At 39.6% G+C, this 27133-nt stretch overlaps 1 protein-coding gene across 3 annotated transcripts in view; it reads left to right on the forward strand.

The window, feature by feature from the left end:
- The window catches only part of SLC2A3 (solute carrier family 2 member 3), a 78702-nt gene that overhangs the window by 22974 nt on the left and 28595 nt on the right, over nt 1-27133 (forward strand). The gene's annotated exons all lie outside the window — the stretch shown is intronic.

Below are 27133 nucleotides of genomic sequence, written 5' to 3' on the forward strand. Positions count from 1 at the left end.
CTGCAGGCGGCCCAGTGTTTCGTTGGTTCGAATCCTGGGCGCGGACATGGCACTGCTCATCAAGCCACGCTGAGGCAGCGTCCCACATGCCACAACTAGAAGGACCCACAACGAAGAATATACAGCTGGACCCACAACGAAGAATATACAACTATGTACCAGGGGCCTTTGGGAAGAAAAAGGAAAAAAATAAAATCTTTAAAAAAAAAAAACAAATTTTAAGATATGTCTCCCTGTGCCAACCATCTTATTTAATTCTAAGACATACAGATGCTATGGAACTTTGCTTAGGGTTTCTTTACCAGTTGATGCTTCTAAAAGCTTAGCACACTTAAGAGTCACTTGGAAGGCTTCGTAATACCGATTTCTTGGTCCCGCCCTGGAGAGATTCTGACTCAGCAGGTCTAAGATGGAGCTGAAAGTTTGCATGTCTGCCAAGCTTCCAGGAGATGGTGATGTTGCTCATCCTAGTAGTGGATAAAATAAGGCGCTGCCCACTTTAATATTTCCCATTAATGCCATGTTGTCTGTCACAGCACTCTCCCTCAGGAGCTGTGCACTCTCAAATTGTGTATATTGCACCATAATAAAAAATTAAGATTGGTTACAAATAAGCTTTTCTTTTGCAAAGTGAGAGAAAGTAGTGAAAAGGAAGGTGGGAAAGAAAAAGGAGCAAACCAGACACATTCTTAAGAAAAACAATTTTAGGAAAGAAAACACATGAAAGTTGAAGATCTGGAAAATTACTTATTAAAAACGGGTTGGGGGAGGGTTGACTAAGTCGAGTATAGAGGATTTTTAGGGCAGGGAAACTACCTTGTGATACTGTGTATGTATATACGTATGATACTATAATGGTAGATAACGAGTCATCATGCATTTGTCTAAACACGTAGAACAACACCAAGAGTAAATCCTAATGTAAATTATGGACTTTGAGCGATAATGATGTGCCAGTGTAGGTTCATCAACCGTAATAAATGTACTACTTTGGTGGGGAATGTTGATAATGAATCTTTAAAAAAAAAAAAAAGATACTTCAGTTTGAAGGGTACTGGATAAAAAAAGTGACCAAAGTAGTCAAAATTTCACATGTTAGATTTTACACTAAAAAATGTAAAATTGTGTGCAAAATGGTATGGCTAATGTAAATACAAAGAAATTTTTTTGAATCTACTTCATGTTATTAGGTTGGTGCATTAAGAAGGAGTATTTGTGGATTGGAAGGAACCACGGTAAATGTTTAGAGTAAAGAATGCATCATCACCTGATTAAGGAGAATATGAAGCTGTGGGTGTTTTACATGACCTATTTAGGTTTCTTCTTATGGTCACAACATTACCGATAAAAGACCTGTGGGGAGCAAAGGGTGCCAGTCTTCAGAAATCAGATAGGAACTGAAATTGATGTAACTTTCTCAAGAGGATGTAAAGATAGGTTGCCTAACGTCCAGAGTGAAAATTAAGGGATTACCCTGGGAAGTGGTGAAGTCATTTTACTGGGCAAATGACATTCATTGATTTCCCAAGCTACACATATGTAAAGAGACATGCCTTTGAGGAAAGTCTGCCCGTGGGATGAGCTATTGCATGACCTCTGGTTCAAGGAATCCTCACTTTCTGTACTGTGTGGGACTCAGTGCAGTATCAAGTTAGTACTTTATAATGTGCAAAGAACTTTAACATATGTTATTTAATCTTCCCAATAAATCGATGCCTATCACCATTCTACAGACCTAAACTTTAAAGCACAACTCAGCCAAGGTCATACAATTTGTAATCTGCCGTTCACTTTATACCAAAAATTCTTTCTGACATCTGCAGTTGCCCAATATAAAGCCAGTTCTTTGTGTTAATGGAAGCTACTGTATGACTAAACCACAATAATTTATGACTTTTTCAATATCCACTAGCAGATTTTCTTTTCTAATTATGTTTCAGCCAGTGCTAAGTATTTTTTCATTTCTGTAGCTAAGACAGATGGACAGCAGACAAAATGAACCACAAGTAGCTGGGTGACTGGGATTTAACTTTTATATGGACAATCTACACGTGAATAATAGAAAATTATCCATATCATATCCCTTAGCTTAAGGAGAAGGCAAAAAGAACTTTTATTTATTGATATTGTATTAGGTACTTTTTCCACTTAATCTGATTTAATCCTCCTAATAACCTATGAGATGGAAAAGAACGTCAGCTACCTCTTTTTTTCCCCCTGAGGAATATTAGCCCTCAGCTAACGTCTGTGCCACTCTTTCTCTATTTTTTATGTGGGTAGTCACCACAGCATGGCTCATGAGTAGTGTAGGTCCACGCCTGGGCTCCAAACCCATGAACCTGGGCCTCTAAAGCAGAACATGGTGAACTCAACCACTATGCCACAGGGTCAGCCCCTAGCTGTCTCTTTTTAGACCTTGTTTAGGGTTGCCAGATAAAATAGTTTTTTGGTATAGGTGTGTCCCAAACATTGCATTAGATATATTTACTAAAAAAAGTGTTCATTGTTTATCTGAAATTCAAATTTAATAACATTCTGTTTGTTTGTTTGTTTCTCCTAAATCTGGCAACTCTGCCTGTTTCTTTTATCCTTCATATTAAGAATAAATTAACTTTTCTTCAAAATACATTGCACATCTTAAACAGATTGCCCAGCTAATACTCTTGTTTTACTGCTACTGTTTGGATTGTAAGAGGACCCAAAAGAGGCAAAAGGTTGTTAATGTTTTGGGTAACTTTTACAGGAATCTACTGAAGGAACTGTAGGAAATCCCAGAAATTTAACTTGTACTATTCCCAGATTTATCTGTGAGTCTCACATCCTCAGTCCTAATTTTAATTAAGAATTATTTAGGGGCCAGCCTGGTGGCACAGCAGTTAAGTGCGCACATTCTGCTTCTCGGCAGCCCGGGGTTTGCCAGTTCAGATCCTGGGTGCAGACATGGCACTGCTTGGCAAAAGCCATGCTGTGGTAGGCGTCCCACATATAAAGTAGAGGAAGATGGGCATGGATGTTAGCTCAGGGCCAGTCTTCCTCAGCAAAAAGAGGAGGATTGGCAGTAGTTAGCTCAGGGCTAATCTTCCTCAAAAAAAAAAAAAAGAATTATTTAGTCCTCTTTACAAATCAGCCTTGTGAATAAATATGTTGGTGAAATCACACGAGGAGAATTATAAAATTTTAAAACAGGAAGGGACCTTAAAGATTATCTAATTGTTAGAGTTTCCAGAACCTAACTCAATCTTAGTTGAGAACTGGTGTCTCCAGGCAATAAGAGGACTTTGTAGATGGAGATTCCTTACCTACTGCTAGAGGGCATCAACCTTCCTCACCTTTCCCCCTTTCTTGCATATGCTCCCTCCCAGACACCTCTCCTTGTCTGAGTACCTAACATTCCAAATATCTTTTGTTCTTAGGTTATAGTGTTATCTATGGCTCCAAAGTGGCGGTGATAAAAGCCGAGCAGGAGAGAGAAAATGATATAGATCAATTAGAGATGAAAATAAATGTGCACCAGACATGGAAAAATCCCCTTGATGAAAATTGTGACAGGCCTGACAGGGGAGAAAGAGAGGGAAAGGTCAACCCACACAGGTTTCTTAAGTGGATAAACTGTAAGGTTATTCTTCTAAAACCAATAGCATGCAAGGTCAAGAATGCTGAAGAGGAGCAAATGCCAAGGTAGTTAGCACCTGATCTTCTAATGAATATGTAATCTTGCCTCCGTTCTGGAGAAACAAACTAGGATTAGCTGAAACATTTTCTAAAAGACTTTCTTGTTCAAGGAGGGCCACCAGCCCTCAGAAAGGCACTTCTCCATGGTCAGATAGCACATGTCTAGAAGCTTAGCAGTGGCTTTAAGCCATAGTAATATGACAACTCTCTATGAGTATACAGAGAATGCCAAGAGGGCCCAATATATAGTAAGTGATCAATAAATGTGAATTGAATGAGTACCCCAAGGTCAAGATCTGTTTTATTTTTCCTGCTTTGTTACAAATATTTCTGTCTTATTTTTCTCATCTGTAGTTTAGGAAAAACAAAATCAAGCAAGAAATCATAAGATCTACCTTTCAAGGAAATTTACATGAAAGCAGAGGTTTGCGTTAGATGTACTTTTTAAATCCTTTTGAAACCTGCTATTCCGAGCCCACTGCCAGTACCTCAGTTCAAGTCATCATCATCTATTAGTATAAAAGCCTCCTAACTAGTTTTATACAGTCAGTAATCTTTCTGATTCAAATCTACTCATGTTATTAATATGCTTAAGCTACTAGTTCTCTATGGTACTCAGAATGAAGTCCAAATTCCTTAATCTGGCATATTAGGCCATTTGTGGTATGATCCCTGCTTACTTCCCAGCCTCTTCTCACCTCTTGACCCTCTCCTGTACACTTCAGCCATGCTGAAATTCTCAGAGGATCACAAACACACCATACTCTATCGTTCAAGCCCTCTTTCATACCATACCATCAACCTAGAACACTATGTTCTCCTATCTTCCTCCCTCCTACTTTGTCAGGGCAACTACTACCAAACCTTCAGGTCTTTCTCAACTTACCTTCTCAAAGAGGAAGCCTTCTGCATGCTACCACACCCCTTCCTCCTGCATGAATTTTGTATCTCTTTCCCAAGTCCCCTCATGCAAGACAGGAAGTTGTGCACTGCTGGGTTGCTGGGGAGCTCCAATCATGTAAATTCTGGTGTGAATGGTAATCTGGGGTATGCAGACACAACCTGCACAATGCTATGCAATGTCCCCATTGGAATGTAAGAGTCCCGTGGGTCTCCTATGCTTCATGAGTCTCCTATGCTTCATGAGTCTCCTATGCTTCCCTCCTAAGACTAATACTCTGTAGTGATATTGCCATTATCATTCTTGCCCACATAACTGCAGCCTTTATAATTCTAGGCTCTGTAGTGAGTGCTGGAAAAAAATAAAGGAAACTAAAGGAATTAATATGTACATTCAACTATAATATACAATACATAACAAGATTATGGTTAGTCCTATAGTAAAATTGTAAAAAAATAAGGTACTGTGTAAGCACTCAGGAGAACATAATTAATTGTGAGTACTGGAAAGAGTACACGCTGGGGGACATTTGAGCTGGGCCTTGAAGGGATGGCAACAGCCAGAAAAAGTAAATAACTATATTTCCAGTAGAGGAAATCACAATAAAAAGAGTGTAGAGATAGTCTGTGTGACCAGATTAAATAGGAATAAATGAGGGGGATGGAAATTAAGGTAAATTGTGTAAGGCCTTACATGCTTCATTAATCAATATGAATTTTATTCTTTAGGAAGCAAATCATTGAAGAGTTTTGAGCACAGCAGTGATATAGTCAGATATGTGTTTCAAAATATTTTTCACCATTATTTTTTACTACAAACCAAAGCATGTTTTTTTAAAAGTTTGTTCCCGAAAAATATATATATCAGATAAAGTGAAAGGTCTCTATAATCCAACTCAGTTAACCAGTTGGTATAATGCTGCATATTTTTTCTGTGCCTATATGCATGTGTGTATGTGTGTATATATAACTCATTTATTTATAAGAATGAGGTCAGGGGCTGGCCCGGTGGTGCAGCGGTTAAGTTCACGTGTTCTGCTTCAGCGGCCAGGGGTTTGCCCGTTCGGATCCCGGGTGCGGACATGGCAGCGCTTGGCAAGCCATGCTGTGCTAGGCGTCCCACATATAAAGTAGAGGAAGATGGACACGGATGTTAGCTGAGGGCCAGTCTTCCTCAGCAAAAAGAGGAGGATTGGCAGCGGATGTTAGCTCAGGGCTAATCCTCCTCAAAAAAAAAGAAGAGAGAGATCATTCTAACCATACTTTTAGCCATTGCCTTTTTTGAAGTAATGGTATCTTCTATGGGGAGGCAAATCACACAAACATTATCAACTACAACAAAAATATGAACATTTGGAAATATACTTCACTAATAATCAGCATAGAAGTGGTATCCTATTTTACCTATAAGATTGGACAAATGAAAAAGAATGATCAATATTCACTTCGGGTGGGGATATAACGAAAAAGGCATTCTTTACACAAGTGGTAGGAATAAAAATTAGTACTTTAGGAGAAGGAAATCTAGCAGTTCTTTTCAAAATTTAAAATATATGTACCTTTGAACTAGCAGTTCCATATCTACAAATTTTTTCGTACAAAATGCTCTTGGAAGTTCACAAGGTTAAATGCACAAAGATGTTCATTGCAGCACTATTTGTAATAAGAAAGCAAACTAAATGGACAATAAATTATTGTCCACTATCATATTATGGACCACTGTGCAACATATCTAAATGCACTGATATTAAATAATGATTTAATTTTGATTGGAAAAATATCAAAATACTGAAATGATATATATTTATATAATGCCATTTTTAATAATTATACATGTATACAAGCAGAGAGCATGTGTATGTACTCATCTGTATATGTGTACATATATGAGACGTGTTTGTATATTTGTATACACACCCCCAAAGGTTGTAACCATGATTAATCTTGAAATTGGATAGGAATGCAGTGACTGTCTTTAACTTTTTACTTTTTTCATTTGGGTATTTTTTTACAATGAACATATATTATTTTTAAAATATACAGTGAAGAAATATATGCCTAGACATGTTTTCAAGTCAATATTTATAGTTATATTTGATTCTTTTTAATAACTACATAACATTTCATTGTATGGTTATACCATACAGTGGTTATTCATTCTACAGTTATTGAGAGCTCACTTTACAGCAGGCACCAGGTTGGGCGTTGAAGGAAACAACAAGCACTTAAAATAGAAATTAACAGAGAAGGACCCTGTTTAAGAAAGGTGGCTAGGGGGGCTGGCCCCTTGGCAGAGTGGTTAAGGTCGCACGTTCTGCTTCGGCGGCCCAGGGTTTCACTGGTTTGGATCCTGGGCACGGACGTGGCACCGCTCATCAGGCCATGCTGAGGCAGCATCCCAAATTGCACAACTAGAAGGACCTAACAACCAGAATATACAACTATGTACTGGGGGGCTTTGGGGAGAAGAAGAAGAAGGAAAAAAAAAAAAAAGGAAGGTTAGCAACAGATGATAGCTCAGGTGCCAATCTTTGAAAAAAAAGAAAAAGAAAGGTGGTTAGGGAAGACCTTTCCCAGTAGTGACATTGAAGCTGAGACCTAAAAGAATATGCTACGCAAGGGAGGAAAGAACCCTCTTGGCAGAGGGAACATATATAGGGCCCTACAATGCAAGAGAGCTTGGTGATTTCTGAGGAACTGAAAAAAATATCAGTGTGGTTGCTGCAGCTAGTAAATAAGGGGGATTAATAGTGCAAGGCGAGATTGTAGATAACATTTTTTTTACTTTTTTTTTCCTTTTTCTCCCCAAAGCCCCCGGTACATAGTTGTATATTCTTAGTTGTGGGTCCCTCTAGTTGTGGCATGCGGGATGCCGCCTCAGCATGGCTTGATGAGCGGCGCCATGTCCGCGCCCAGAATCCGAAGCAGTGAAACCCTGGGCCGCCTGCAGCGGAGCGCGCGAACTTAACCACTCGGCCACGGGGCCGACCCCGTGGATAACATTTTTTAAAACAAATTCCGCTAGATGTTTATGTTGCTTCCAAATTTTTCCTATGACATAATGCCACATTGATCATCTTGTACTTTTATCTGAACACACTGTGGCAGTATTTTGTAGGATCCATGCATGGTAGAAATTATGGGTCAAAGAGTATGAATGCTTACATTTTGTCAAGCTGCCTTCACAAAAGTTTGCAATTTTACATTCATTCCAAGTGTCTATCTTCTAAAACTTTAGCCAGGCCTGTGTATTGTCAGTCTTCATAATTTTACCAGTCTCTGTAGGAGAAAAAAAAAAAGCTTTTATTTTCATTTCTTTTATTCTTAGTAAGTTTGGATGTCTTTTCATTTTGGCCATTACTGAGTCTTCCTATGTGAATGCTTGTTTCTGTGCTTGGCCTGTTTTTGTCTCTTATTGTTCATTTCTCTTATTCCTCTGAAAGAGCTCTCTGTATATTATGAAAATTAAGCCTTTATCATATGAATTGCACAAATTTTTGCCAGTTTTTCTTTAAAAATTTTTGATGATGTTTTATCACAATAGAAAGTTTTAACTTTATGTGATAATATTTATAAATATTTTATAATTCACATGTTCCATGTTTTGCTTAGATCATATTTGTATTAAAAAGGCAACTGTAGTGGGGCTGGCCCCGTGGCCGAGTGGTTAAGTTCGCGCGCTCCGCTGCAGGCGGCCCAGTGTTTCGTTAGTTCGAATCCTGGGCGCGGACATGGCACTGCTCATCAAACCACGCTGAGGCAGCGTCCCACATGCCACAACTAGAAGAACCCACAACGAAGGATACACAACTATGTACTGGGGGGCTTTGGGGAGAAAAAGGAAAAAATAAAATTTTAAAAAGGCAACTGTAGTGATGTGGAGGTATCTGGCGGGGAGTGGGGCTGGGGACATTGAAGAAAAGGAGACCAACTGTTATTCACTTTAAATTGAAGCAGTGGCTGTTAGCATGGGGAATAGAAGATAGATTTGAGGGACATTTTAAAAAATATAACAGCTTTATTGAAATATGGTTCACATACAATACAACTCACCTACTTAAAGTGTTACAATTCAAGGATTTTTGGTATATTCACAGAGATGCGCAACTATTAGTCAATTTTAGAACGTTCTATCAGTCCAAAAAGAAGCCCCATAACCATTAGCAGTAATTCTGCATTCCTCCTTAACCAGTCCCAGCCCTTGGCAAACACTAAACTACTTTCTCTCTCTATAGATTTGCCTATTGTGGATATTTCATAAACCAAATCATAAAATATGTGACCTTTTGTGACTGGCCTCTTAGCATGATGTTTCAAGGTTCATCCATGTTATAGCATGTATTGGTACTTCATTCCTTTCTATGGACAAATAATATTTCATTGTATGATGATTATGCTGCATTTGTTTATCCATTCATTAGTTGATTGACATTTGAATTTTTCCCATTTTTGGCTATTATGAATAATGGTGCTATGAACATTCTTGCCCAAGTTTTTGTGCGGACATAAGTTTTCAATTCCCTTGGGTATACCACATCGGAGTGCAGTTGCTGGGTCATATGGTAACTCTATGTTTAACTTATGAGGAACTGCTAAACTATTTTTCAAAACACTGCACCATTTTACATACCCACCAACAATGTATGAGGGTTCTAATTTCTCCATACTTTTGCCAATAACAACTGTTATTATGTATCTTTTTTATTATAGCCGTTCCAGTGGGTACAAATTGGTATCTCAGTATGGGTTTGATTTGTGTTTCCTTAATGACTGAAGATATTAAGCATCTTTTTTGCTTATTGGCCATTTGTATATCTTCTTTAGAGGCATATCTATTCAAGTCCTTTGCCCATTTTTTAATTGGATTGTGTTTTTGTTGACTTGTAAATTTTTATATATTTTGGATATGTTCTTTATCAGATATATGAGTTATAAATATTTTCTCACATTGTATAGGTTGTCTTTTCACTTTCTTAATGGTATTATTTGAAGTACAAAAGTTTGTTGATGAAGTCCAGTTTATCTAATTTTTCTTTTGTTACTTGTACTTTTGACATCATATCACAAAAGGCTTTGTCTAACCCAAGTCAGCAATGTTTGCATTTAGATCTGTGAACCATTTTGAGTTAATTTTTATGTATGATGTGAGGAAGGGGTTCAACTTCATTTGTGTGCTGTGGATATCCACTTGTCACAGCACTATTTTTCAAAACAAGATTGATCTTGTCAATAACTAGTCCGATATTGTGGGATGTTTTTTGAAAGCACACTTGAAAGGACTTGACAGCTAGAAGGTGAAGGAGATAGAAGAATAAGAAATTTTAGTTTAGGAACTAGATAATTAGTAATGCCATTAACCAAAATGGACAAATCAATTAGAGGAGGAAGAGCAAAAGCAGATTTGGAAGATCAGTTCTGGGCATGTTGAGCTTGAGGTACTTGCAGGATATCCATGTTGAGATTCATGGCAGGCAATTGTAAATTTGGTCTGGAATTCAAAAGAATGTTTGTAGTGAAAACCGTAGATTTGGAAGTCCCCTTCTTCTGTGGGAGTTGAGACCACTGAGAATCTGGTCAAAGATGAACTTAACTTTTAAGAGTCATTGAATGAGGAGAACCAATGAAAAAGAAGTAGAATTAGGAGTGAAAGAAGTTGAAGACTACCTGGAGAATGGTGTGAAAGCCAAGAGAAATTAGGGGGGCTCACTAACAATTTAAATGATGAAGAGAGGTTATGCTTTGATAATAGCCTAGGAGGTCACTGGTTTTGCAATTAGGTCATTCATGCCTTTTGCAACTGCAGCTTCAGTAAATAGGTTGCAATGGAATGTGGGGAAGAGTGTTTGAACCTTCAAGCAAAAAACATCTTAACTTTGGAAATTATTGCTAAATACTATATAACTACCATCTTGGTAGCCTAAGGGAAGGGGCACAAGGAAGGCAGAATGCTTCTCTTCTTCTTTAATTCTAACTCAGTACTCAATACTTACTTAATACAACTGAGATAAGCCTGGAATGTTGAAGCAAGACTTTCCAAAGACTAGGAGATAGAAGAAAAAAATATATTACAAGAGTTATGAATAATAGATATTTCTCTTTTAATGAGGTGATTCACTACAGAGCTGTCTTCCTGAGAAGCTCCTGGCCTAGTTCCATTTGTCAGAGGCCAACTTTTCCTTGTGCCTCTTGGGAGGGTCCTCACCACATCTAAACTCAAAGTCTAAGGAAGCAAGGTCCAGTTTCCTTATACATGTGTGTAAGAGTTCTGGTTTCCTTTTTTGTAGACCCGCCTCTTTTCTCTAGAATGGGAATGTCCACTTTTTTCAGGGAAACCATGCCTTCACACCAGGGTGTGGCCATAGGAGGATAATCATTATTTCAATAAAGTAAATAAGAGTTCCAGTCATACCAAAGATATTGTTAGTAGTAGGTATGTAATTTCATATAGAGGTCTGAACTTCTGTGCAGACCACTAGATATTCTGAAATATGCTGATGCTGAATGAGAGGGAAAGAAATAGAAAGAAGGAGTATAGATCATTCTTTGGAGGAATTTGACAGTAAAGGACAGAGTACCTTATGAGGAGTAGTGGTATAGGAAGAATGAGAGTAGTTCAGGATGGGGATACTTTAGACTCCCATTGGTAGCAGGGAAAGGGGAAGCAGAAAGTAAGAAATATAGGGCAGAAATGGGAATTATGGATGGAATGGTGTCCTGGAGCATAGATGGGATATTCAGATATGGAGAGGAGGACAGAAAACTTCTAAAATAGGCAGGGTTTTAGAACAAATGGATTAAGGGTGAGGTGAGGGTAAGGAATAAAAATGAACAAAATCCATTTTCTGAAAAAGCATGGAATCTGGTCATCTGGGTAAAGGGAGGAAACAGGAATGGGATTGGAGCTTGAAGAGGCTGGGAAAAGGTTTGTCTCTCTAAATGCAGTATTTTCTCCATACCCTAAAATCTTGAGTCGAGCTTCTGTAAAGAGATGTCATTTCATGTACTTAACCCTCCAAAGATAACTGCTTGGTTAAATGAGGCTCTTGCCCAGTAGTCCTCTTTCACCCACCTGAAAAATCTGCAGGATTGATTTAGCCTTCTTTGATATTACACCTGGGGTGCTGAAAAAAACAGACACAACTAGGCAGAGGATTGGTACCATTATAAATTCAGAGTCACCAATCTCATTGAGTTATTGATAATACTCACCAATCTGTAATCATCTAGTCCAATTGCCTACCAAATGTAGGAATAATTATCCAGGTCATCTGTATCATTATTTGGTTACTCATTTATTCAACAAATATTAATTGAGCATGTAGTATGTATCAGGCTTCTTCTAGGCATTAAGTATATTGGACAAATATGTTGAACAGGTCCCTATTGTAATGGGGACAGACAATAACCAAAAAAATAATTTCAGTTGGTGATAAGGTCTATGAAAAAAATTAAAACAGGGAAATGTGATAAATGGTGGGTGAGTAGAAGGGCAACATAGATAGCCTGGTCAAGGAGGCCTCTCTGAGGAAGTAGTTTTGAGCTCACATCTGAATGACAAGAAAGAATCAGGCTTGTGAAGATCTTGTGAAGACATCTCCAGGCAAGCCCTGTGGCAGAAATGAACTGGATATAATAGAGGAACAGAAAAAAAAACCCTATATGGCTGGAGCTCAGTGAAGTAAGGGAATAGTGGTAGGCAGCAAGGCAGGAAAGAGAGATGGGGCCAGGTACAGTTTTGATAGCTCTATGAAGAATGAATTGTAGAAGAATAAGAATGAAATCAGTAAGACTGATTAAAAGACTATTGTAAGAGATCATGTGACAAATTATGATGGTTTAACAAGGGTGGTGCAGTGGAAATGTGAGAGTGGAAAGAATCTGGGTATATTTTGGAGGTAAAGCTGATGGTACTTGTTGGATTAGATGTGGAAGATGTGGGAAAGAGAGAAATGCTGAATAGCTCCTGGCATTTTGGCTTTTGCAAAAGGGTGAGTAATGATAATGTTTACTGAGATGGAGAAGACTGAGGAAGGAAAAGATTTGGGGGCTTGGAAGAGAAATCGGTACTTCTGTTTTGACTTTGCCAAGTTTGAGATGCCTTTTGACCACCCAAGTGGAGATATCACACAGGCTATAGCTATATGACTCTGGAAATAACCCTGGTTCCCCCAGCTGTTCTACATGACCTTGTTTCCAGAAACTTCATCATCCTGGTCAAATTTTCTTAAAGTAGGATGCCAGGGACTAAGGTGATCTGAATAACATGCCCAGAATGTAGAACTGTTATCTCTCTGCTTTGTTATAACTTCAGAAATATGTTTACTTTTTATAATTTGTCTGTTTTCTTCCTTGCTGTCATTAGTGTGTTAGAGTCCCTGCCTGTAGCATACAACGTTTCTTCTAATTTTCTTCTAATCTGTTCTTGGTTTGGAAATCAAATAACCAACTTATGCTCCGTATCAGATATTAACATTTTGCTTTGTATGTTTGGAATATTTTATAATGATTTAAAAAGAGAGAAAGAGTATGTGCTTTCTGAGAGGAGCCAGAGGAGCCTTCCTATGAGTAAAACTTTGAACTCTCGTGAGAAAATCTTTTTTCCTTACTTTGTTTTTCAAACCTATGTTCCAAATAAGTGACTTTTCCAAATAGTTGAGTTCCAGGTGGGTGAGGTATTTCAGTCATTTATGCAGGGATCTCGTTGGAGTTGTTCTCAGTCTAAGGTGGTGGTTCTCAAACGGCAGTGATTCTGCTCCCCTGGGACACTTGTCAGTTTCTGCAGCTATATATGGTTGCCATGACTTGTGGCAAAGAGAATGCTACTGGAATCTGTGGGTAGAGGCCAGAGATGCTGCTAAGCATTCTACAATGCACAAGACAAGCCCAATAACAGAGAATTATCTGGCCCAAAATGTCAATAGTACCTAGATTTTAAAACCCTGGACTATAATATTTTTCTGATTTTGTTTACTAACCTTATTGAAAAAAGGGTAGTAAAACCACATGTGAAAAAATTGACACAATTTAAAGTTAATGCATTACTTCTGCTTCAACTAATCACTGCTCTTTTTATTGCATGACACACCCACCCATCTGTTATTAATCCTTCTAGAATTTAATGGAAAATAATGAAGCACTACTTTTTTCAATAAGAAAAGTTATCATAGCTCCAATCTTCTGTCACCTCTCCCAAACTCCATAATTTTTAGAATATTAACAATGTTCAGTGATCAAATCTGGACATTGTTTTCATATGCTTTTATTTAAAGCAAATGTACACTCTTACTGTTTCATTGCATTTTCTGGCCTTTAGTTTCTCTTCCCCATATTTTGTTCATTCTTTCTGAAAAGTTATGTTTCTTCAGAAGAGGAATAACCCTGCTTTTCTTCTGTCATCTCTTAACTCTGGATAAATACAATACAACTTAAACTAGAAGCTCTGTTCTCCTTATCTTTCAGGAGCCCCAGTGAGGCATGCAGCTATTTTAGGATGTGGCTATGCTAGTTATAGTCACTAGTTTATTAATGAGAGAGGTGGAGGTGGAAGTTACTTTCCTGTCACTGGTTGTACTTAGAGGTAGAGGTGTAGGGGACAGAGAAGAATGCTGGTCACTACACGTCCTTAATGGTGGGAACATGTGAGTCTTTTCCTGCAGCTGTTTTATTTCTTGGTAGTGACTGCAGCTGTCAAGATCAAAGAGGAAATAATGAGACAGGAGTAAATAGCTTCATTCTCAGGGTACCTGGAAGAAGCAAGTTCTGATGGAGATTAAAATGTGAACCAGGGTTGGGGCTCAGGGGCCAGCCCCGTGGCCGAGTGGTTAAGTTCACGCACTCCTCTTGGGTGGCCCAGGGTTTCGCCTGTTGGGATCCTGGGTGCGGACATGGCACTGCTCATCAAGCCACACTGAGGCAGTGTCCCACATGCCACAACTAGAAGGACCCATAACTAAAAATATACAATTAAGTACCAGGGGACTTTAGGGAGAAAAAGGAAAAATAAAATCTTTAAAAAAAAAAAAAGTGAACCGGGGGAAACAAATTCTTTCCTCGGTCATACCCAGAAACAAGTAGGTGGCATCTTTCAGATGCTTCTAATTTTTCAAATTTCTACTATGTTCCCACTCAGAATCTGGTGGTGAAAATAATCCTTCCCAATACCTTTATATTCAGAGCTAGAGTTTCATTCATTCATTCATATATTTATTGAATGTGTCTATATGTAAAAGGGACTTGAACCAGGGAAAGCTTCTAAAAATTTGGAAAGTTCAAGTATGTATTTGAAAGAGGAATGATAAGTGAATACCTACTTAGTAATCAAAATATTTATATAATTTATCACCTTTCTTCCATGGGGTAATGATTACTTTACATACATAACTCACTACATATTTGTATAGGCAGAGTATTTGTGGGACCCGTGAGATTGCAGAGAATAAAACAGCTAGGGTCCTTCTCCTTCAGTCCGAAGACCACCCTTTAGAATTAGAGAGCTGAGACACAAGTTTAATGAGTTAGCTAATGATTAGCATAGTGTGTGGCACAGCAAGTCAGTACCATAGTCTGAGCTGATACCTGGGTTTTCTAACCTTCAACCTCGTCTTTGTTCTAAAAATAGAAGTGAGAAGATTGTCTGCAGAAAAGATTGTCTGCTTTCCACCATTGTACAAGTTGGTTTCTATCCAGAAAGACTTCTGACTGAAAGAATGGATAGGAGAGTGAAATGAAGCAACAGAGTTTGGGGTTCATGGTTGGGGTTGAGGGAACCTATAGAAAGGGGAGATTAGAAAAAGCACAGAACAAGGAGAACATATTTCAGTTGGGGCAAAGCATATAAGATAAAAGTGACACTTTTGGTATCTCTGGAGTACAGGTAGTATGCTGGTGCTATAAAAAAGAAAAAAATGCCGCAAGATTTTACTTCATTCCTCACCTAAGGGCTTATACTCCAAATAGTATTTCTGGTATTCAAAAACTGCTGTATCATAGCCCAAACTTGCTTTTCTAGCATTATCTCTTACTAGACTCCTATAAGTACCCTACTCTGCAGCTAAATTGGACAAAGATCTATTCCCCAACCTTCTGCACAAACTTCCTACCACCATATCTTTGCCCAGGCCATTCCACCTTCCTGAAATGCCTGTCTCTAATCTCTGCCTATCTTTTATCTCTTATCCTCCCCATCTCAAGATCCATTCCAAATTCTAACTTCATGAAACCTTTCTGGATTGTTCCCACACGAATAAAATCTCTTGATTCTTTGGCTTCCTTCAGCACTTTTCTTTTCTTGTCCTCTCCACAACCAGATTATAATCAACTTGAGGGTAGGGACTTTGGGTCCTCTGCATTGTTCACCAGAGTGCTGTGCATTTTGTAGGCACCCTTGATATATTTTAGTTGTTCTCAACATTGCCTTAAAAAAAAGACTCATCATGGGGCTGGCCCCGTGGCCGAGTGGTTAAGTTCGCACGCTCCGCTGCAGGCGGCCCAGTGCTTCGTTGGTTCGAATCCTGGGCGCGGACGTGGCACTGCTCATCAAACCACGCTGAGGCAGCGTCCCACGTGCCACAACTAGAAGGACCCACAACGAAGAATATACAACTATGTACCTGGGGGCTTTGGGGAGAAAAAGGAAAAAAAAATAAAATCTTTAAAAAAAAAAAGACTCATCATAATCTTCCTGAATTTAGAAAACTGTTGTTTCTCATTGTTTTTATTAGATGTTATCTTATCCAAAGACTGAGAGGTCCAAGTAAGTATGCAGCTAATGGTCAAAATTTGAGAATGGAATTATAAAAAGCAAGGTTTATGGCTAGGTTGTGGGGACAAGTATGACTTAGGTAAAGGGAGGTATTGGGAAAGAGAATGGAATAGACAAAGATAGCATTAAGACAGTGGCTTAGAACCTGAGGAAAATGGAAACAAAGGAAAAAGGGAGCAAGAAAGAGAAGGAATTGTGGAAGTTTTGAGATACATATATTGAAGAGATGGAAGGAGGACTAGTCAAGTCATTAAAAGTGTTATATCTAAGGGGAAGATCCTAGCCTTTGGTTGTCTTTGGGAGGTTCCTTTCCTGGCACGTCAGAAGACCACAGGCAAGAAAACGAACTGAAAACAAGGCAGAATTAAGAGTATCCTCTTATAACCTCCCACTGATCCCTTCCTTGGAAATAGGAATGACTCAGGGAGGCATATGAGGATAAATAAACACTTCCTTGGAAATGTCTCTGTTCTTAGCAAAGTTCTGTCTGCAGCTGCTTTCTCCAGAATCTTGTATTATCTGGTTCACCACCTCACTGTGACTCTCCCCACCTGTGTCTCTACATATATTTCAGACCTCTGGGTTGCTTATGTCTGTTGCCTTAGTAGCTCTACTCTGTTCCTCTAACTGGGCAATATGACTCCATCCATTTCTGTAAGTAAGTTGTTTATAGTATCTTATCACTTGTGTAGTTCCTCTTTTGACTGTCTCAAGTCTCATCTATGTCTTTTCCTTTTGCCTTAGTCCTTTATTTTTCTCTCTGCACCCTTTCCCATTCTACTTATGTCACTGCTTTTCTTTACCAGCTGGTTTACTATGATTCCATCCCCATGGCAACCCCCTTCTGGCAAAGAATGAGGGGAAAGAGAAGGAAGAGAGAGCCTAGAATAGATGGACATTGAGAAGCTGGGTTGAAGTTGGAGGGCGAGCTTTTGGATTGAGTCCTGGAACAGAGTACAGACAAACTATGTAAATGGATGCCAGCCAAGTTACACAAACCCTAAGGGAACACAAATTGGGGGACCAAATCTGGCCCCTTCTAGCAAAACTCATTCAGCAAATCCCTTCTCTTTTATGCCAGTCTGTCTTCTCTTTTTCCCTCTCTTATGATCCAGATTAACTATTCTTTCTTTCTCTGTTTCTAGGTTTCATGATTCTTATACATGTATGGATTCTAATGTATCGTACTTGAAAAGTGATTTTCTTAAAGATTAATGAGTATTCACATTGGAACCATAAGGTCTGTCTCTTGATGTACTATAGATTTTCACTAGGTTCATTCTGGACACCATATTTTAAGTGATAATGAAGAACACTTGGAATGCCCCTAGAAAAGAACGAAAAAAACCAACTATGAAATGATGTAGTGTACTCTCATTCAAGACCAGAATGCTAGATAAGAGATTTAATAAGGAAGAATGATTTTACCAACAATGGGATTTGTTTTACATAAGCAAAGTTTACTTATAGTAATGGAATCATTCTGCCCAGAGATCTTTAAAACCAGATAGCTATCCATTTCTCTGTAAAGGAAATTGGCTAGATCTGTGCTTCTCAAACTTTAGCCACCTTTTCCCACTGCTTTCCTTGACCCAACCTGGAGAGCTTTTAAACACAAATTCCTGAGCTCCTCCTTTAGAGAGTCTGATTCTGTCAGTCTGGGGTTGAGGAGCAGGGGTGGAGGGGGTATGAATTTACATTTTTAACAGACTCTCTGGAGATGCTGATACTTCTGGTCCGTGGACCACAATTTGAGTAGCACTAGTCTAGATGATTTCCAAAGCCAAGGGATATGGCTGACATACATAGTACATAAATATATGGATATTGCATTGTTCTTTGATTAAAAATATATTTTTCTTTGGGAATGGAGGAGCATAAATGAGCTAAATCAGACAGGTTTTGTTTTTCTCTGCCCATTTGCAAGGCGTGATATCTGACTCCTTTCTTTTTTCCAGAGAGTGACCAACCATGCCAGTGTGCCCAGGGCCTTTCAGTGCTAAAACTGGACTTTAGGTGATCTCTCCATTCAGATGAGGCCAGTGAAAGAGGAATATAAAAGGAAAAATGAACTTGACTAGGAATAAGAAAATGTGGTTTCTAGTCCTAATTCACAGTTTATTAATTTTATGGCTTTAAATTGGGCATTTCAATTCTCTGTTTCAGTTTCTACACCTGTAAAATGGAGCTAGTATTACCTACTCTACTTACTTCACAAAAACATTTTGAAGATCTATTGAAACAATATATATATAAAAGATTTTTATGGGGCTGGCCTGGTGGCACAGCACTTAAGTTACCACATTCCGCTTCTCGGTGGCCCGGGGTTTGCCGGTTCACATCCTGGGTGCAGACATGGCACCGCTTGGCACGCCATGCTGTGGCAGCCATCCCACATATAAAGTAGAGGAGGATGGGCACGGATGTTAGCTCAGGGCCAGTCTTCCTCAGCAAAAAGAGGAGGACTGGCAGTAGTTAGCTCAGGGCTAATCTTCCTCAAAAAAAAAAAAAAGTTTTATTAAAATACTATACATATATTAAGACAAAGATGTAGCTCATTTTTTAATTTAGAATTTATTATTTATTGCCAAAAATAGCAAGTCAGAAAGAGAACAGATTAGTGGTTACCAGGGGAAAGAGGGGGTGGGTGGTGGGCACAAAGGGTGAAGTGGTACACCTACAACACAACTGACAAACAATAATGTACAACTGAGATTTCACAAGGTTGTAAACTATCAGAATCTCAATAAAAAGTTAAAAAAAGAGAAAAAATAGCTAGTCAGCAATCCTATTCCTAAGTATATACCCAAGAGAAAAGAGTGCATACATATGGCAAATGACAATAATGTTTATAATAGCTCAAAACTGGAAACAATAACGTGTACGTCAACAGGAGAATGGATAAATACATAGTGACATGTCCATAAGTGGAATACTACTCAGCAATAACAAGGGATGAACTAGTGATGCACACCACGTAATGCTCAGAGACACTACGCTGAGTGCAAAAGGAAATCCTAGCACGGAAGGGTACATACTATGTGATTCCATTTATACGTGGATCAAAAACAATAAAATAAATTGATGATGATAGAAATTAGTATAGTGGTTACCTCTGGAGAGGGAGGCTATAGACTGGAACAGGCACAAGGAAAACTTCTGGGGAGCTAGAAGTGTTCTAGAATCTAGATCTTGATCTGGGTAGTGGTTATGAGGTGACTATAGATGTAAATACTTAAGATTAGTGCATTTTTACCTGCTTTAATGTATATATATTATACTTCAGTAAAAAAGAAAAAAGAAAGAAAAAGACATAACAGGAAAAAAGAATTCACCCCTCAATTCTAACACTACTAGAAGACAAATTCTTTTTCTTGAAATGTTTCAATGCTAACAGTCCTAGCATTATTAAAGAGGCTCAGTTTTGTAATTTGAACATCTAATATATGGAACTAGAGGTTATTCCCTTATTCAGAGTTGGTGGTCAGATTTCTCGGTTTCTAGACTTGAGCAACATATGATCATAAAGGGAAGTGGAAACCCTGTGTCACTGGTTCAGGAAGAGGACCAGGTTTACATCCACATTGCAACAAATCTATTTTTTTTTTGTTTTTTCCTTCCTTTTCTTCTTATCTTTCATCTTTGTGTCCTTATGTCTACTTTTCTTAGATTGATTTTTCACCCTCCTCCCATACAACATACCCTTTGGGGGGGGGGTGTCTTCAACTTTTCTTCATCTCTCCTCAGTAACCTACTTTCCCATCTTTTCTAATGTGTCGCATTAAACTCAATGGTCCCTCCTGACATTTTCCTTTATGAATCTATTCCAGGGGCTCACATCCTGTCCTCGTGCCCAAGGAGCCTTCAAGTAGCCTTTACAGCTGCATTCTCAGACTTTTATCAACTTGTTTTTGAAACAGTGCCTGTAGCATTCCCACTGTCATTAGGGCATGCCCCTTCCAGGCCTCCAGGGAACTCGCCCTGTTTTAGTACTTTCCCACCCTGCTTTCTACTCAGCAACTATTCTGCTCTAGTGTGTTTTATTCACCCTCAGCCTTCCTTAGGAAAAAAGAAAACATTCATTTCTCCGGAAGGATTAGTCAACTGACTAAATTGTCTGAGGGTCTAAAAAGGGGGGATTAGCTTAGTCCCCCAGCCGGGATTCCTAGGTCCGGGCGGCGACAGGATGTGCTGTGTGGAAGTGTGAAATGTGGAATGTACATAGAAAAAAGAAGACGAGAGAAGAAAAGGGGGGAGGAGAGGACAGAAAGGAACACCAGACCAGACCTGAGACTAAACAGGCGTGGTTGTTGGGGTATGATGGAGGAGTAGAGGATGCAGACTGACACTGCTGAGTGCTGCTAAAAGGGATAAGCTGGGGCTAAGTTGCCCAGAACAAAAGCATCTGCCCTTGAGGCAAAACCTTTGTATAACGTTTTGCATCTCCCTAGAGATGCCTCCGATTCCTGGAAATTGCAACTTTCTCTGGCCTGTTGGGTGGGCGGTCCTATGGGCCCCTGTCAGCTTCTCGCCCCAGGGGAGGGGGGAGGCGTGAGCAACTTCTTCCCGTCACTGTAGAGGACGTGAGGACGTGCGGCGTGGCACGGCGCCCACGGGCGCTCGCATCCTGTCGCCGCCCCGGCCCGGGAATCCCGGCTGGGGGGCTGAGCACACTGGCTGGATTCTCTCAGCTTCTTTCCGACCCTGCAGACTGACGTGCACACATAGTTTCTTCCGTATCTGCCTCGGTCTCTACCTCGGGCCAATTTTGGTCGAGGAGGGAGAGCTACAAGTGAAAAGAATGGAAGTGGAAAGCGGTAGGGAGGGCTTAGAAGAAAAAGACGGAGTAGAGAGCAAGAGAGGGGACAAGGAAACTGGAGAGAGAGGAATGTGTGTGAAAAAGAGGGAGAAAGCGCAGTTAGGGGAAAGGGTGGACAGAGCTGTATGGAGAAAAGACAGAGAAAAGAGATTATTTTGAACTAATTGAGACGCTGAGAAAGATAAGGCAAGATTGGGAGGGGAAGAGCAGTAAGAATTAATGGAGGCGTCAAAGAAGAGAATAAACTTGTATAGGGAAACGGAGAAAAAGCAAACTGAGGCAGTTGCGGGGTCGTTTTGCGCGCTGCTTGCTGTGGCAGAAGGGGTGCCTGAGAGGAAAAACGAGAGGAAACCAGGAAAGGGGAAAAAAAGTCTAAGTCAAGACTCTCCTTTTCCTGCCTCATCTTCGTTACTGTTGAGATGTAAATTAATTCCTCTGTTGGTGTTTATTTTTCTTTCCCTTTTTGTGCCATGGAGAAAAACAAGCGCCACGTTTTAAAAACGAGGTGACTTAAGTATCATGACATTCTATTTGTGTATTATGTTGTAGTTGTGCACTTGGTAGTGGTAGTGTCAGTGTAGCATCCGATATATTGTAGAAAGTCAGTCAGTCAGTAGAAAATTGAAGCATGTTCTACTTTATACACACCTATTTGCCAGACTAAAATCTGAATTTGCTAAGAAATGAATTGGAACAAAGCATTTCTATTATAAAATTATGAAGGGCTTTAACCAACTATAGTTTGACTTTGTTTTTTTATAACTGTTTCCCATAAGTGTATTTAAAAATATGACTCAGCATCTAGCAGTGATAGAAATCAGTAAGTGTAAAAAACAAATTAATTGCTTATGTTTAATAATGCTTCCTATTTATAACGTTTTATTCAGGGACCTAACTCCACCAAGGTCCTTATTCATTTGCTATCCTCCACATCCCATTTCTTCACCCATCACTTCATTAGGTATATGGGGAATGGTGGTGGTAACGTTTTGGCCCCAGTCTTTCAGCATCTCACCCCAGCAGAGAGGAGGCGTGAGCAACGGCTTCCTGTCACTGCAGAGGACGTGCATGGTGGCACGGTGCCCAAGGCGCGCTTGCATCCTGTCCCTGCCCCCGACTCCGAAGACTTACGTGCACGCAATTTTTTCTTCCATATCTTTTCTTTTTCCCCATCTTTTTCGACCTCCACTTCTCCATCTGGAAAAAGGAATATTAGAAGATGGGGAAATCCCTGGTAACAGTCTGACTATCAGTGCAGTACTGTACACTTCAGCCGTCCTTACTGGGCTCTTTCCTATACCCTTTGGCAATTATGTAAAGTGCAGTGTGTCTGCCATCTTTTTGGGGTCACAGAAAATGACCATGGAGCTAAGGAAGATAGGGAGACTGGACTTGAAAATTAGCCGACAGCCCATCTTTCATTAGCCACTTTTCTAATCTATTCCTGAGTTTTCCTCTCCTAATAATGTGGAGGGCAACACCATGTTGAAGGTGGCCACTAGGGATTTAGGTGTTATACCATGTTTCTAGATAGGTAAAAAGAATCAGGTGAACCTGGCAGCCCTCCGTGAATCTAGGGAACCAGTTTGAGAGGGCGCTCTCAACATTGCTAAGTTTTTCTCTCATACCATATTAGGTGGAGTGAGAGAAATTTACAGGATAAATTTCTATTTCCTAGTCTCAGCCATTTTGCATTTCCATCTTGGTAGGCGCACTTTTTTGCTTCCCTAACAAGAAATCCTCAGAGATCTTTACTACTCAGATTGTCCATATCCCGCCCAATTGTATTCCATTCTTTTCTCTCTTCACCCTCTACTCCTGCTACACTGCCCCATTCTGTTTCTTCCCCTGATTTAGTCCTAGTATAACCCTATACTGTGGGTTCTCACAACTTTAGGACCATAATTCATTTGATTCATCTACTGTCTAACTCATTCATTTTTCTACATTTAGCTAATTCTACTGTTAAGGGTCAGATAGCTAAATATTTTAGGCTTTTTGGGCTGTGTTGTCTCCATCCTAACTACTCACCTCCGCCATTGTAATGCAAAAGCAGCCACTGACAATATAAATGAATGAGCATGGCTGGTGCCAATAAAATTTTACTTATGAGTACTGAAATTTGAATTTCATATGATTTTCATAAGTCATGTAATATTATTCTTATTTTGATTTTTTTCCGACCATTTAAAAATATAAAAACTATTCTTAGTTTATGAGTGGTACAAAAGCAGGTGTTGGGCTCTCCAAATCCTTTTTTTTTTTTAAAGACTGCCACCTGAGCTAACAACTGTTGCCAATGTTTTTTTTTCAATTCTTCTCCCCAAAGCGCCCCAGTACATAGGTGTAGGTTCTAGTTGTGAGTGCCTCTGGTTGTTCGATGTGGGACGCTGCCTCAGCGTGGCCTGATGAGCAGTGCCATGTCTGCGCCCAGGATCCGAACTGGCGAAACCCTGGGCTGCTGAAGCGGAGCGAGAGAACTTAACCACTCAGCCACGGGGCTGACCCCTCCAAATCCATTACTCCTGATGGAGACTCCTCCTTTTTTCCCTTTGGTGTTTCTTGCTGGCAAAGACAAGACTGATAAATAGCAAGAGCTTTCCTTTCCTCATGTAGCCTCCTTCCCTGCCATCCTCATCTCTCCTCAACTAGGAGTATCTTCTCTCTATGGCCTGAGCATAAGGATCTTTACTGAACCAATGAGGGAGGATGGCTCCCTTTTCCTACAACTCTTGAACAGCCACTTATCGTCAGCCTCCAGATTTATTGCACCCCAGCCATTCTTCCTGTTTATGACCAGCTGCTTAAGAAGAAAGCCAAAATAGGCCCCGTTTCTAGGAGGAAAGGGGTGGGGGTTGGGATGGGGAAACACTGGCTATCCCAGATATTTTTTATTTTATTTTATTTTTTTTAAGATTGGCACCTGAGCTAACATCTGTTGCCAGTCTTTTTTGTTTTTCCTTCTTCTCCCCAAAGCCCCCCAGTACATAGTTGTATATTCTGGTTGTAGGTCCTTCTGGTTCTGCTATGTGGGACACTGCCTCAGCATGGGTTGATGAGCGGTACTAGGTCGGCACCCAGGATCCAAACTGGCAAAACCCTGGGCCACCAAAGCGCAGCACGTGAACTTAACCACTCTGCTGTGGGGCTGGCCCCCAGATACTTTTTTCTGAACTTACATTGGCTATATCCTTCTCCTAATCTGCAGAAATATAGTATAGTACAATCAGACAGCTGGTTCTGCCCCAAACTGTTGGTCCTTGAGCAAATTACTTATAGACGTCTCATGGTAAATCAGAATGATAATACTAAATTTAAACTATTGTTGTGAATTGTAAGAGAGGTAATGTGATGAGAACCTGGCACTTAATAAAAACAGTTTCAATTTATCATGAACCTATTATTACTGCTACTGCAGAGAATATTTCTGTGATGATTTGTTTGAGTTTCTCATATGTGTTGGAGAATATTTAGAAAGTCTTTATGTTCTTAAAAAGAATGGAGATCTAGATATTAATCCATGACCTGCAATAACTTCTTTATCTCTGAACATATATATTCAACTATGAAATTAAATAGATATGTTTGTTCCATTTTTTTAATTCGACACATATATGACACTTAATACATATCAGGCATTATGCTTAGTACTTTACATATATTAACTGATTTAATTTAATCCTCTTAACAAGTGTTATGAACTAGACTCTATTATTTCCTTCATTTTATAGATGAGGAAATAGAACCAAATGAGGCTAAGTGACTTTCCCAAGATAAAGCAGTGTAAGCGGCAGAGCTAGGATTCAAACCCAGGATGTCTGGCTCCAGAATCCATGCTTCTAGCTATACTTGCTTTAAAATAATTTTTTTAATAGAAATAAAAACTAAAAATGTGTATGTAATCCCAACCCACTTGAATTTAAGCTCCAGGCAAACAAGAAGTGGAGTTCTCCTACCACCTGCACTACAGTATCCCCAGTATCTAAAACTGGGCCTGGCAACACAGTAGCTCTGTATGAATGAATAAATGAATTAACCTAGACCATTTTTCAGGCCATTTGTATTTCTTCTTCACTCTTGCTGTCAGTATGTTGATCTGCTGCTGCTTATTAATAGTATTGAGAGGGAGCAGGCCAGAGAATAACAAGCTAAGGCCCACAGCCTTTAAAGGGTTGTTTGTCATGGGTATGAGATTTAATGGATTATCTCTTTCCTCTTAATTTTGTAGAAACATGTGTAAACTTGTTTATTTCCAATTAGCTTAAAACAGCAATTTACATGTAATTGGAATTAAATTGGATAGAAAAGTCCACCTGGAACCTAATATTTAGAGAATTTAGATTTTGACTGTAATCAAAGTAACTTCCCCATATTTGAACACTTACTTATAGAATTAGAGGGTCAGGCCATCAAAGTCAACACTTCTTGCACACATTTTTGAAATAGGTACATATTCATTCAATAAATTTGCATCCAGCCATGCAAGAAGCACTCAGGGTTTTACACGCCCATGTGATTGTGCAGATTCATATCAAACAGGGAACAAGAACCAAAGAGGATGAAGAAAAACAGGATGATGAGGGAGTTAAGGATATTGCCTGCATCCCTGGGTAGCATCAGCACAAAAATAAATTCTGTAGGAGGAGGGGAGAAGCAGAAATATAAAGAAGGGACAGAAGCCTTTGGTCAGCTTTGAGTGATGGAACTGGTCACTTCAGAGATTTTGCTGACGTTCTACAAGGCACGTCTGCACTAGCTTACGTAGCCTCTTAAAAACGCAGGCAGGCGGGACTAACCTACAGCATAGACTTAGACTAGAAGAGATTCTTTGGTTTCTGGGCCCGCCTTAGCCAGATATTTCTGTAACTGCCAGATTCAATTTGAGACTGAAAACAAGAGGAACAATGGATTTGATTATTTCTGAAAAAGTTTGCAAATTAGGGAAGCTGATTTTTCACTACAAAGAAAGATCACATGGCACTTCTAAATGAAGCATATATAGGAGACATAGAATTATTAGAAGTACGGTGGTTAGAACACTGTGTGGCACATAATAGGCACTTGATAAAGTTTGTTGAATGCATACAGTGTGGACAGTTTTGCTAAGGAGAACACGTTATTCTCAGTTTAGCTCAGGAGGGCTTTGCCTCCACTGCTCCACATCTCTTCCTCTTTGAGTTGCTAAAGGCAAATGCTAAAATATTACAGTGACTGCTCAGATGAGTAAAGGTGAAGATTTTTAGTCTCTTCAAACTATGCCCTGTTCTAAGGATTGGTTGTACTTCTTGCTGAAGTACCCTAATAATAAGTGGCACTATTCCTGCACTCAGAAAAGACTGCTTTCTCTTAACTTCCCCTCTGGCTTGAAAAAGCTTGTTCTTTGTGTTTCTAGCTGGAGCCCAGACCATCTCTAAGAGTGGGAGGAGAACCAATGTGAAAACAGATGATGCCTGCAGTTTCCACACTAGAGTTCCTGTGATGACCCAGGCGGGGTCAGATTCTTCTCCTCCCCCTTCCTACCACATCACACGTTTGGCAGCTCCCTTTGGCTGTTTTGTGTACTCCTTTTTGAGAATGTGATAAGAGCTTATGGTCCCCCTCCCCGTTAGAAAAGTACATTGAAACACAACATTTGCATTCACTTTCAGGGGGTTTGTGTATCTGCCTAGTCCGTATTAGAACCCCATATTAACAAACACTACCCTAGAGCTTCAATAGCCTTTTCTTCCAGAGAACTTGATGAACTTTTTCTCAGGAGTTAGGCTGTGCTGGCCTGGAAGGTCACCAAAGTTAGGGAAGAGCCTTGCTAAAAGAACGTAGACCTTTAATTGTAAAACACTTGAAAAGTGGTTTCGCTCCTTACTTCTTCCACAGATTGGCACTCGCACATGGTTTTTTGAAAGGGTGGATGTGAGTCAGCGTGAGCACTTTAGTTATCAGTATTTGGTAGCTGTCTTCCTGTGAATGAGCTAGGAAAGTGT

Source organism: Equus asinus, chromosome 22 (assembly GCF_041296235.1).
Source record: "Equus asinus isolate D_3611 breed Donkey chromosome 22, EquAss-T2T_v2, whole genome shotgun sequence".
In the NCBI taxonomy this organism is placed as follows: domain Eukaryota; kingdom Metazoa; phylum Chordata; class Mammalia; order Perissodactyla; family Equidae; genus Equus; species Equus asinus.